The following is an 11,812-nucleotide window of genomic DNA, read 5'->3' as shown; positions in this document are numbered from 1 at the left end:
TCTAATACACTAATCAGATATGCATGTACATTAGATCGCCATGAATGTATTCTCATCAACCACCGCTGTTTCCAAAGTCTTCATAAAACCGACAGACAAAACAATACACTGAAACAAAGTTGTGTCCATTATCACGACATTACGTTTATTCGTTGTTGTTCTATCAAATACACTGTTGAGACCCGAACAACTGATGCTGCGCTCGTCAAATTTACCGTTAAATACAAGTATGAATCATGTTGACACAACATTACATTTACATTGACGCCATTTAGACGCTTTTATTCAAAGCGACTTACAAGGTGAAGTAGTAGTTTCATATGAAGACGTCTGGTAGACCTCTAGGGAGCGCCATCAGCTTGGAGAACTGTGAACAAAATGTGTGAATTATATTGATTTAATAGTCGATATGTTTATTGTCATGTATTTATTATTATGTATTTATTTATTTGTAATACAACTCCGTCAAGTGTCGACTTTGAATCAACCCTCCGCTGTGACCGAGAAACCGATATGAATTCATATTTTAAAATTGTTTTATGTATGGTAATGTTGGCCGAATAATATTGACCAATGACAATATGTCTCTCAAAATGTATGAGCAAAAACATGTATCGGCGCCTCTGATTGGCTGTTCGCCCCGCCTTGACAGGCTGGATACTTTGTTGAGCGCAGCTGCGCCTCTTTAAGACTGGATGGTCTCTCTGTTCCCGGAGCTGTTAACTCAGGTCGGTTTAACTCTTTAACCTTATTATCCCGGTTTAGCCTTTATGTAACCTTATTAACCACTTTGCTCAGATTGTATACAGTGTATGGTTCAACCGGTGGTCAGCTATGTAAGCTAAGAAAGCGCTCCTGGTGTGTTTGTGTTCACTGACTCGACAAACGTTCATAAATAACAGCATTATAACACACACGCCCAGTAAAGTACAGTTTAACAAACAAACACACACACACACACACACACACACACACACACACACACACACACACACATATATATTATGGAGGCCGTAACACAGTCGAGCAGAACCCCCTCCTATCAACCAGAACCGTGTTGAATTCTGTCAAGTTTTAGTGTCACATCCAGCCGAGAGGTGTTGTTAACTTGATTTCCCTCGAATAGTTCACCCGCGTTTATTGTGGACGATGTTGATTTGTGGCGTAGTTGGTTTCTTAATACGTAGCCGAAATATCTCTCGAAATATCTCAATGTCCTCCTGTATCACAGTAGGCTACCATGGAAGTAGTCTGGAGGAGGAGGAAGAGCTGTCTGATTGACAGGGAGACTTTCTCCGTTCGCTTGTGTGACTCGACTGGGTTTAGAACTTTTTATTTGCGTGCAGCGCCGGGACCAGCCGTGAAAAGCCCACAGAAAGAGGCTATTGTTAGTTAATTAGCTAATATTGTAACGAGTTTAAAAGGAGACAAAGTGTCTATTGTCAGGAGCATGTCGCTGCATCTCTGAGCTCCTCCAGCTCACCCTCGAAGTACGCGTTTGTTAAAGGGGCGATCTGGGATTGCTAACATCCAGTGTTGGACTTGTAAATGCATACATTTACATTTAAGTCATTTACACGCTTTTATCCAAAGCCACTTACAATCAGTACATTTGTCTCAGTAAGGGAATCAATCAACTATACAACAGTAATCATCAGTAAAAACCTTCCATAAGAACAAGTGGCATAATTCTTAAAGAGTAATTACTTTTCAATGTCTGAGTTTCTGTCTTACTTCCATAAGAACCCGAAATATATGCTTGTTTTACTCCATTGTTTGTAAACAATATAATTGTGTGTGTGTGTGTGTGGGGGGGGAGTATAGCTTCAAAACCTGGGCGGAATGCAGAGAGCTCTGCTGTGTGGTGGTATTTGTTTGAATGGCCTCTTTAACACGTTCTCTGAACAAGACAAGTCAAGTTTGACTGAATAATGGAGTCTGCTCTCCAGAGATACCAGCAGCTGCTTTGAGAGGTGTTAGGGTTAGGATGGTGACACTGTGTGTGTGAAGTGTGTGTGAAGTGTGCGTGTGTGTGTGTGTGTGTGTGTGTGAAAGTCTGTTGAAATGACAGTGACGCAATGCCCTTCTTTCTCCCACAGTAACGCAAGGCGACAAGCTATTTCTTCTTCCAGATAACCACATACACACACACACACACACACACACACACACACACACACACACACACACACACACACACACACACTATTCATCTGGTATTCTGCTATTCATCTTGTATTCATCTGTTTCTAGTTGTTGAGTCCAGAAAAGTCTTTGAGCTGAAGTTCAGTCAACAAGTCAGTCAGTCAGTCAGTAAAACATAGTATATACATACATTCTCTATCTTCGTTAAGTCAAGCATACAGCACCTGTAGAGAGTCCCTACCTGTAGAGATTGTACCTGTAGAGGGTCTATACCTGTAGAGAGTCTATACCTGTAGGGAGTCTATACCTGTAGAGCAGGGGTGCTCACACTTTTTGGAACCAAGATCTACTTTTCAAGTAGCCAGTCTGCCAAGATCTACCAGTCTAGTTTCAACATCGCAAACGTACATGCACGTACTACAAACACACACACACACACACACACACACACACACACACACACACACACACACACACACACACACACACACACACACACACACACACACACACAGTTCCCAGCCTGCATAGTAAACTCACAATACACTTTCCCTCTCTCTGTCACACAACCACAGGAGAAGACCATCACAAACCCTCCCTCTTTGCTATTCTCGCTCACACACATTCACACACACACACACACACACACACACACACACACACACACACACACACACACACACACACACACACACACACATTTGCCAGTCTGCATAGGGAGCCATAGCACAAACCCTCCCTCTCTCTCCCCCTCTCTCTCCCTCTCTCTCTCTCTCTCACTCTCTTACACACACACACACACACACACACACACACACACACACACACACACACACACACACACACACACACACACACACACACACACTCACTTTCTCTCACTCACACACTGACAGCCAGTCTGCAGTACCATAGCCAACTACTGATCCAACAAACAGAAAAGTAAACCAGATACAAAACAGGTAGTTCCCTAGTTTGAAAGGAGGAAATAAATGCATTTCTCTACCTTAGTGGGAGACCTGGCACTGGGAGGAGGCAGCTAGTTTCTAGTAGTCAGGGCTGTAGGAGCTGGTTGCAAGGTGTCATCAGCCACTGTGGATCTGTCATCGAAAAGGCAATCTGCAGCCTCGAGAAACTTTTTTCACAATTTCGACGTCTTTGAATGACTTCTTGTGTTTAACAAGAACGTGACTGACGCGATAAGAAGCTATCGTTGCAGCCGTACGTTTTCGCTCTTTTGCCACATTTCCCTTCTTCCAAACAGCCATCGTAGATTTGCTGATCAGACAGACGCACTTCCAATATCACATCGTGTAAAAAAGTCCTCCTCCCATTCTGGATGGAAGTTGTACGTTATTGGTTTCTTACTTGGTCCAGCTTCCCCACTCATTTGTATAGCCTTTAATTAGTATGATATAGTAAATAGTAGAAATTGGAAGGCTAACTAGGTAATTAGTCTCGCCGGTATTTTGTATTTTGTAGTTGGTGCTGTTGACTGCGCATGCGTGGTGAACCGCGTGTTAGGTGTAGGTGAAAAGATCAGATCGCAGACTGGCTTACCTGTACGTCAATCAAGTGGCAAAAGCCATAGTGAGGATGGATGATAGGCGAACTTTTTTTTTCTTTTTTTCTTTCCCCCCCCCCCCCCGCCCGTTTTGTTCAATGCCATGCGATCTACCCATACTACCTTTGCGATCGACCGGTCGATCGCGATCGACGTATTGGGCACCCCTGCTGTAGAGAGTCTACACCTGTAGAGAGTCTATACCTGTAGAGAGTCTATACCTGTAGAGAGTCTATACCTGTAGGGAGTCTATACCTGTAGGGAGTCTATACCTGTAGAGAGTATATACCTGTAGAGAGTCTATACCTGTAGAGAGTATATACCTGTAGAGAGTCTATACCTGTAGGGAGTCTACACCTGTAGAGAGTCTACACCTGTAGAGAGTCTATACCTGTAGAGAGTCCATACCTGTAGGGAGTCTATACCTGCAGACAGTGGCGGGCGGTGCATTTCACACCTAGGCCTTCAGTGATGTCCGACACATTCCTACCTGAATTATTCTACCTCTTAATACCATCGTTATGACGCCATGGCTCTAGAAACTAGACAGAAACACAGTATAACCGGGCGTTACATCACCTTAACATAGTCAGACAAGTACAACAGAGTTATATTAATATTTCCGAAGCATTTTTAATCAATAAATCCGCATTTACAATGAAGAGTGTTAAACTAACATCTTTAAGATCGCTACATTACCCATGTCTGTCGTCTCGTCCACCATAATAGCGACAAAGGGTGTCTTTTTAATCTCCATTTTGATCTCTTCTCCCATCACTTAAGCAATAGCAAAAATCAGGTCGTTTTGTATTTTGCCTGACGTCCCAGTAAACACTTTGTTTGTGGACAGGTGGTAATGTAAATCTGGGTTGTTTTCAGCCAGAAAAGAAATAAGCTCAACGTAGTTTCCTCTGTTTGTGGACTCGGTGCTTTCATCGTGTCCCCTAAATGATAGTTATTGTTTACCCAAAAACAGGACACAATCGATCAGTGTTATCGATCAGTCAACGAAAGCTTTCGTTGTGATGCTCCGTTTCCCTGCGCACTTTCGAAAGTTTCACATCTACCGGCATATACGCATCTCAATAGTGAATATCAATAGTGCGTATCAATAGTGCGTATCCAATCAAAAGACGTGCTGGGTGCTGACATCATTGAGCCTTCCAGCAGGCTCCGTTGTTGCTTTTGCTCGCATCTACGTAGGTTTACTAGGAACGCCACAGGTTTTCTCGTTCCAACGTTAAGTTACAGGTCGAATCGGCGGCACCGCTTAACGTGCAGGCAGGCAGATTTTGGAGCCCCCTAGCAACACATTTTGATTGGATAAAAGCTCTAACATAAAGGCCAGCCCTCCAAATCTCAATCGGAGACTGGAAGCAGCGCAACCAAGAGGAAAGCTATGAAATGAAGAGAATAGACTATGGGGAATCATTAATACATATTTGTGGAAAAAATATATTAAAATAAAATGTATATTCTGATGATGTTTAGGCCAGCAGAGAAGGCCTTGCTGGCCCTGACGGCACACCACTGCCTGCAGAGAGTCTACACCTGTAGAGAGGCTATACCTGCAGAGAGTCTACACCTGTAGAGAGTCTATACCTGTAGAGAGTCTATACCTGTAGAGAGTCTATACCTGTAGGGAGTCTATACCTGTAGAGAGTCTACACCTGTAGAGAGTCTATACCTGTAGAGAGTCCATACCTGTAGAGAGTCTACACCTGTAGGGAGTCTATACCTGTAGAGAGTCCATACCTGTAGGGGGTCTATACCTGTAGGGAGTCTATACCTGTAGAGAGTCTATACCTGTAGAGAGTCTATACCTGTAGGGAGTCTATACCTGTAGAGTCTATACCTGTAGAGAGTCTATACCTGTAGGGAGTCCATACCTGTAGAGTCTACACCTGTAGGGAGTCTATACCTGTAGAGAGTCCATACCTGTAGAGAGTCTATACCTGTAGGGAGTCTATACCTGTAGGGAGTCTATACCTGTAGAGAGTCTATACCTGTAGAGAGTCTATACCTGTAGGGAGTCTACACCTGTAGAGAGTCTATACCTGTAGGGAGTCTACACCTGTAGAGAGTATATACCTGTAGGGAGTCTATACCCGTAGAGAGTCTATACCTGTAGGGAGTCTATACCTGTAGAGAGTCTATACCTGTAGAGAGTCTATACCTGTAGGGAGTCTATACCTGTAGGGAGTCTATACCTGTAGGGAGTCTATACCTGTAGAGAGTCTATACCTGTAGGGAGTCTATACCTGTAGAGAGTATATACCTGGAGAGTCTATACCTGTAGGGAGTCTACACCTGTAGAGAGTCTACACCTGTAGAGAGTCTATACCTGTAGGGAGTCTACACCTGTAGAGAGTCTACACCTGTAGAGAGTCTATACCTGTAGGGAGTCTACACCTGTAGAGAGTCTATACCTGTAGAGAGTCTATACCTGTAGAGAGTCTACACCTGTAGGGAGTCTATACCTGTAGGGAGTCTATACCTGTAGGGAGTCTATACCTGTAGAGAGTCTATACCTGTAGGGAGTCTACACCTGTTGATATGATACATTTTTGTGTGACTATATGCCAATTTTGTGTGCCTATCAAATATTGCAATACTCATTGTTTAACCTTAAACATACTTTAAGTGTGCCCACTCTTAGTAGTAAACAACATTCTTAGGAGCAGGCATATACCATATCAAGAAACAGTGAGACCAGTTTAACTCTAAGGACATAGGAGCCTTGCCCAGTGGTCAGCAGGGTAGAACAGCATGGACACAGGATAGAGCCATGTATGAGAACCAATGTCAGTATTGTAAGTTACGAGGTAAAGCTATTCCCTCTCTGAGAACAAGTATATAAGCTGTAACAAACATCAGTACTATGCTCGGCACCCGCCGTAGCCAGGCTCGGCATTCCCCATGTCGCAGCCAGGCTCGGCATCTCCTATGTCGTAGCCATGTTTGAAGCTTGGACCTAACAGAGCATGCTGCCTTGGAAACATCTACAAGAGAATGTAACCCAGAGATCTGCTAATACAATGATTACGATTCAACCTTCTCTCTGAGTCATCAATCTATCATTTCCGGCCACCTGACTAAGAAAGATCTCCATATCACCTGTAGAGTCCATCCCTCGCCCTGAATCCAAATTCACACTTTAAAAGTGAAAGAACCCCCTCCCCATTTTAAAATCAAAATATAATAATAATATAATTTGTAAAAAATGAAGACCTGTTTGCAGAAGTCTCCCCTCCTTGCTGTGGCTCTCCTAAAAAATACCTCAAATGCAAACATGTCGTCACCAATTTACTCAATATGTCGAACTGAGTCACTTTGATTGCGAGGAGAATTAAGTTATTGGACATTTTTACAATGTTTCTTTCACTTTGAAGGTGTCCAGCAGGCTGTGTACATCTGTGTAAATCTGGACTTAGATTAAACCTAGTCTTAGACAGATTAAACCCAGTGTTAGACAGATTAAACCTAGTCTTGCACAGATTAGCCTAAATTTAGTGTTAGACAGATTAAACCTAATTTTAGACAGATTACATCTAGTCTTAAACAGATTACATCTAGTCTTAAACAGATTACATCTAGTGTTAGACAGATTAAACCTAATCTTAGACAGATTACATTTAGTTTTAGACAGATTAAACCTAATCTTAGACAGATTACATCTAGTCTTAGACAGATTAAACCTAATCTTAGACAGTTTACATCTAGTTTTAGACAGATTAAACTACAGTGCTTCTGTAGTCAGTCTGGTACCAGTCACTCTGCCTTCTCACACACACACACACACACACACACACACACACACACACACACACACACACAGACACCCCCCCCACACACACACAAACACACAGTCCAGTGGGTTTTAGATGGTTCTACAACACACACCGCACACGCACACACATACCAGTGGGTTTAGTAGGTTTGTTCTATCTGGCCCCGGTCTCTGAGTGGTACAGAGGAGGAGGAGGATGGTGGTGTGTGTGTGTGTGTGTGTGTGTGTGTGTGTGAGAGAGAGAGAGCGAGGCAGAGAAAAGACATGTCCTCACCTCTCCTAGACACAGGAATGTCAGGCATGCTGCTGCTGGCACACACACACACACACCACACACACCACACACACACACACACACACACACACACACACACACACACACACACACATGCGCATGGTTTTAGATTCCATGCTTTCCTTCCTGACTCTGAGGTGTGTGTCCCAGTCAGAGGGCTGTGGAAGGATAGTTAGGGCTGAATGAAGGCAAGTCTGACGCCTTGGTCCTGGAACCAGACTGTGGTTGCCATGGTCACTGAGTTGGCCCCAACCCTGCTGTGTGGCGTCCAATGACAGAGAAGAACCTCATGCCCCTCCCCCACCCCGGCTAGGGTCATGGTTAGGTTAGGGTTAGGGTTAAGATGATGACATCATCAGTCAGAGGTGGTGGTCAGTCACACTACGCGTCGTTACCACGACAACTGTTCCTCAGACATGTGACAGCGATTACCATGACAACCATGTGGGACGCTCTGTCCTGTCAGCTCTGGGAACAATGGCTGCTTTCATCTCTCTCTCTCTCTCCCTCTCATTCTACATCTCTCTATCTCTCTCTCTCTGTCTCTTTTTCTCTCTGTCTCTCTCTCTGTCCCTATCTCAGTCTCTCTCTCTCTCTCTCTTTACTCCCTCTCTCTCTCTCTTTACTCCTCTCTCTCTCTTTACTCTCTCTCTCTCTTTACTCTCTCTCTCTCTCTCTCTCTCTCTCTCTCTCCCCGGAGCAGGGCCATGGTGCGCTCCCTCCTCTTCTTGGTGTGTGTGTGCAGGGTTACTAGCGGACAGCCAGTGTGTATTTCCACAACAAGACTTCCACTGTGGCTCTGACAGCACCCAGCACTGAGGGAGAGGAGGAGAGGAGGAGGAGAGGGGAGGGGAGGGGAGGAGGGGAGGAGAGGAGAGGAGAGGATGATGACGACGATGAAGGTGATGAGTCTGTAGTGAGTGTGTGATGATGATAGTGATGAAGGTGAGGAGTATCTATAGTGAGAGATGATGATGAAGGTGATGAGGGTCTATAGTGAGTGTGTGTGTGTGATGAAGATGATGAAGGTGAGGATTGTCTATAGTGTGTGTGATGATGATGATGAAGGTGAGGAGTGTGTTGTACCTCAGGAAGACATACAGCAACATGAGAACCAACCTTCACCCCTCCTGCCCTTGGGAGGGAGGGAGGGAGGAGGAATAATTATTTGTTGATGACAGATTATTTTTTTTCAGAATAAATGTTGTAAATAAAAAAGAATCTGTGTGACAGTAAGCTAATTTACCAAAATTGGCAGGGGTGCCAATAATTATGGAGGGCACTGTCTTTTAGACTTTGTGTTCTCGTACTTTGTTATGTCTCTGCTCTTGTCCTTGTGTTGTCATTTGCCCTCTGGGATCAACTTACATTAATCATCAATCATCTTAAACTCTGCTTTTGAGCACTCTGTTAAAGTTATTCATAAAGCGTGGTCAAAAGGCAAGAGAGAAATCAGCGGACCAACGAACATCTTGACCAGTGCCTTCGCATAGCAAGAGTAGAGTATGAGCCCAACTTCAGGACCTTGTTCGCTTCCCGACGCTGTCATTTCTCCCACTGAGTGGTGAATCAATGTGGAATAATTAAGTTCTCAGTAAAAGTAAGATACTAATATACCCAAAAATATATGGAAAACATCGGTTTAAATTCGAATCAGAGGAAAATAGTAATTATGCACACTTCTCTCCATGCAATTAAAATATTTTATTATAAAGTCATCAACATGTTTAGTGTGCAGCAAATTATAATAGGCTACCTGCAAAGTATCTAGCCTACACCAAAACAAACCAATTAACAACGTGCCTTTCTGGAGTAGGTTTTTCAAGGAGTTAAAACAGCTGTTTTCTATTGTTAAAGGGAAAAATGGATGAGATAAGGCAATGGGTGTCTGCAGGGTACAGTAATTCTGCGAGCCGTCCACCGCCCCCTCACCGCCCCCTACTGGCGGCAACTGGTACCAGTAAAATACAGAGCAAACATCAATTTAATATTCCCATAACTGATTGACCATATTTCTTGTTTACTGGTATTTACGTAACTCGTTTAGAATATCGGTAGGCTATTCATGTAACTCAGTTATTCATCTGAACACATTTCCACCTGTCATGCCATAGGAGTGTTTGGTTGCGTGATGAGGCTGGAGGTTGAGTGGCCCACGGTTTCCCAGTTCAATTTAAAAATGGTCCGCTATGAAAGGTAATTGGGGACCCCTGTTCTAGACACTCTAGTCCCTCCCTCTCTCTCTCTCCCTCCTCTGAGCTGATTACAGCCCTGTGGCCTGAGGGAGGGAGGGAGAGTGTTTCTCTGAACCCCCCCCTCAGTTTTTCCAGTGTCTTCTGTTCCGCTGTGTTCCACTTACCACTGTGTGTGTGTGTGTGTGTGTGTGTGTGTGTCTGAGTGTGTCTGAGTGAGAGAAAGTGGGGTGACTGAATGGAGAGCGTTGCTATTGGCTCCTCTCTCTCCCAGGCCATGTAAGGAGGGAGGAGAGGAGAGGAGGGGGAGCAGTGTGGGGGGGGGGGGTCAGTGACTGAGGGTTACCTTTCGCCTGGAAACACCATGTGACTACTGTGGCAAGTCTTCTAGTGCTGGCACACACACGTACACACGTACACGCGTACACATACTCACACCTACACTAACACACACACGCTCACACATACAATCTCAGACACACACCGACAGACATACACTCATACATACACACGCTCACACATACAATCTCAGACACACATACACACGCATACACACACACATGGGTTGGGCAGTGTACAGATGTTACTGGGGTATAACCCTCCCAACCCTAATCCAAAGTGGTCAGTTAACCACATCTGACGACCACATATCCGTGTGTCAGCAAATAGCAGCACTTCAGACAGACAGACGTCCCCTCTCTGCCGCTGTTAACGGGTGGTCCGTCTATGTGGGTTGTGGTTGTGGTTGTGGTTGAGGGTGTGGTTGTGGTTGTGGTTGTGGTTGAGGGTGTGGTTGTGGTTGTGGTTGAGGGTGTGGGTTGAGGGTTGAGGTTGAGGTTCGGGTGGAGACTAGTTCCAAGTAGTGTTCCATCTTTGGCCGTCATCTTAACCTTGTGCAGATCTCCTTGACTCTCCTTTATCAGTGGGGACCTGAAACAGCCAGGTAGTAGGGACATGAAACAGCCAGGTAGTAGGCACCTGAAACAGCCAGGTAGCAGGGACCTGAAACAGCCAGGTAGCAGGGACATGAAACAGCCAGGTAGTAGGGACATGAAACAGCCAGGTAGGAGAGGCATGAAACAGCCAGGTAGTAGGCACCTGAAACAGCCAGGTAGTAGGGTCATGAAACAGCCAGGTAGTAGGGACATGAAACAGCCAGGTAGCAGGGACCTGAAACAGCCAGGTAGTAGGGACATGAAACAGCCAGGTAGGAGAGACATGAAACAGCCAGGTAGTAGGGACATGAAACAGCCAGGTAGTAGGGACATGAAACAGCCAGGTAGTAGGGTCATGAAACAGCCAGGTAGTAGGGACATGAAACAGCCAGGTAGTAGGGTCATGAAACAGCCAGGTAGTAGGGACATGAAACAGCCAGGTAGTAGGGACATGAAACAGCCAGGTAGTAGGGACATGAAACAGCCAGGTAGTAGGGACATGAAACAGCCAGGTAGCAGGGACCTGAAACAGCCAGGTAGTAGGGACATGAAACAGCCAGGTAGCAGGGTCATGAAACAGCCAGGTAGTAGAGACATGAAACAGTTTGATAGATAGACAGACATTTTATGACGGTATTGAAAAGCACACAGTGGGCATTTTCAAATCCTGCGGGATAACCGTTATACCGCCCAACCCTAACACACACACACACACACACACACACAGACACACACTTGGAGAGTGGAGTCTTTGGTATGGAGCCCCAGATAAGGGGGGGAGAGGGGGAGATAAGGAGAGAGGGGAACATTCTAGTGTCGCTGGTTTACCTGAACTAGTGTCCTGTTCCTGCAGGTGCCTTCAGCCATGTTGTTTACCTTACCAGGAGTGTG

Source organism: Nansenia antarctica (genome assembly GCF_963989245.1).
Source record: "Nansenia antarctica genome assembly, chromosome: 6".
Lineage (NCBI taxonomy): Eukaryota > Metazoa > Chordata > Actinopteri > Argentiniformes > Microstomatidae > Nansenia > Nansenia antarctica.
This window is presented reverse-complemented; position numbering follows the sequence as displayed.